General features: G+C 37.0%; 1 protein-coding gene across 1 annotated transcript in view; it reads left to right on the top strand.

The window, feature by feature from the left end:
* Positions 1–298, top strand: part of LOC144975178 (tRNA methyltransferase 10 homolog C-like) — a 7,742-nt gene extending 7,444 nt beyond the window's left edge. The window contains exon 6 of the mRNA XM_078918975.1: positions 1–298. This exon is cut by the window's left edge and continues 406 nt beyond it. The gene's annotated coding sequence lies outside the window, so the exon portion shown is untranslated.
* Positions 299–2,500: the final 2,202 nt, after the last annotated feature.

The following is a 2,500-nucleotide window of genomic DNA, read 5'->3' as shown; positions in this document are numbered from 1 at the left end:
ACCTAATACATATGATATGTAGTTTTGCCAGCTGTGCCAGAATACTGTCTGTATGTGTTTGGCGGTAAAGTTGGTGGTCATTTTGATACAGAATTATCCATTATTAAAAGATTCCTATTTTTAGTCTCAAATTCCTATTTTCTGACTTTCTGATTCCATTTTTGGAATATGAAGGATTGGCAGGTCTGTGGAAGAGATTTTACAATTAAAAAAAACTCACAAATAATATTATGAAGACTCAAATCATGTCGAAAAAAAAAATTGAATAAAATATGGAATCTCCAGGTTTTTTACTATATTCACCGCATTTCACAATGTTTCATTTGTTTCCTCGTAGGATGAATAAGAACTAGCCCTTTGAAGCCATGAGATCGATGGACTGGGATTTTATTCCACTTTCAGTAGTATTTACACAGTTATCCTTGCTTGGGGGGAGGGGGGGGGGCCCAATTGCTCAGTTGGAAAAGCACTTGCTTCTCTCAGAAAGGGGCTGAGATCAATCCCTGGGTGAAGTCGACATTTTTCTGATTCCCTCCTCCCATCCACCCAGCCCAGCAGTGGTTGGATAGCTGGGTATGTTATATCTGGCAACATTGTTCTTTGTGATTGACTAGCGTCCTATCAAAAGGGTAGCAAGCAATTGCTATTGTGCATTTCATACCATACAAACAGAGATAAACTCCTCCAACATTGGCCTAAAGGCTCTGAAGGACTACTTTTTAAAAATACTTGTCTGCCACCCTATGGATAGTATTCTACTCTATGTCACAATTTTCCACCAGATTTATCAATAAAGATAAGTATTGAATTGTAAGCTTCAATTTATTAGACAAAAAGACAGATACTGTGGTCGCTTCGGGTTTTCCTCTTTATCAACAAAACACAATGAATGAATGACTAAGGACGAATGAGATATATGTGTGAATGGTGTAGTTAAGGTACCAGGGATTGATCTTGGTCCCTTTGCTTGTGAAGCGAGTGCTCTATCAACTGAGCTATTGAGATCCCCAGATCAGTACCTAAAGCCAGATATTTAGAGGTCTGTCATTCACTTCTCAGTCGAGTATATTTTATATTGACTTCCCAAGTATATATTATAACTCAACATTGACAGAACAAAGTTTGCTGAGCGTGGTTTTGCATTTTCTGCTCCAATCGTATGGAATTCTTTACCACCTAAAACTAAAACCCGACAATGTGAACGTCTACTAGCCTTCAAACGGCATTTAAAAACCAATCTTTTTCATTCTGCTTATCGTGATTCAATGTGAAGTTTGAACAAGATATGTGTGTGTGTGTGTGTGTGTGTGTGTGTGTGTGTGAGAGAGAGAGAGAGAGAGAGAGAGAGAGAGAGAGAGAGAGAGAGAGAGAGAGAGAGACTGTTGTGGTGATTTTGTAGTCGAATGAATGAACTTGTGTGATTCCTAAAAAAAACCCCCAAAAAACTATTGTACTACCTCTGAGCACTATTTGTGGATAATGGCGCTATATTAAATTATGATTATAATAGTAACATACTGTGGCCAGAGGTTGTAATTATTGCGCTGTTACCCATCTAGTCACTGACTACTATCACCATAGCTTGACTTGCTCGTGCAAACTGAAAAACAAAAACAAACCCAATTTCATTCTCAGCAGTTGATGCCACAAACATTTGCAATGACGTACCTTGCTGAATGACTGAATGCAATTTGTTAGGGATGTTACTAGTGTGATGTAAAAAAAAAAGAAACTGGTTCCAAAATCATTGGAAGTGTAAAACCATTCTTCCGGAGGACTGATTACACACCTTGTGCCATTCATCTTCTGGTGTCATAGAGATGGCATTTTATTTTCTAGTCTTAATATTTTCTGATCATCAATAAAGATGATCCATCCTCGCTCTTTTATATCCGTACTCCTAAGAATGTGCCAATACATTCTGCTACTGCTACTAAAATAGTTATGCCACCTTATGATTCAGTAACCTATTCATTATAAGTCCTCCTAAGGGCTGGCTCACTACACTCTTCCAAGGATTTTGGAACAGGAAAAGTAAAAGGTGTGACGTCACGATTTTCTGCCCTGTTTGAACAGTTTTCATTAATCTCATAGTAACACATCATAGCATAATAATATAGATATTAGGGACATTAACTTATACTGCACACTTTCTTACTATTTTTCTTGAATTTTTCTGGTTGCTCAAAATTACTCGGAGAATTTGCTCAATCATCGGCTCATAAGTGCTGATGAAAGATCACAAACAATACATATCTATCAACACACACACACAGACACACATACACACACACACACACACACCACATTTACACTCTCAAACTGAATAAAGATTTAATTTAGCATAAACTATGATAAACACACAAAACATATACACATGAATACACACACACACACACACACACACACACACATACATTTACACTCACAAACTGAATAAAGATTTAATTTAACATAAACTATGATAAACACACAAAACATATACACATGAATACACACA

The sequence above is a fragment of the Berghia stephanieae genome, chromosome 6, assembly GCF_034508935.2.
Source record: "Berghia stephanieae isolate SIO BIC M18660-M18661 chromosome 6, UCSD_Bste_1.3, whole genome shotgun sequence".
Taxonomy (NCBI): domain Eukaryota; kingdom Metazoa; phylum Mollusca; class Gastropoda; order Nudibranchia; family Aeolidiidae; genus Berghia; species Berghia stephanieae.
The sequence above is the reverse complement of the archived record's forward strand: the minus strand, read 5'-3'. Positions and strand labels throughout refer to the sequence as shown.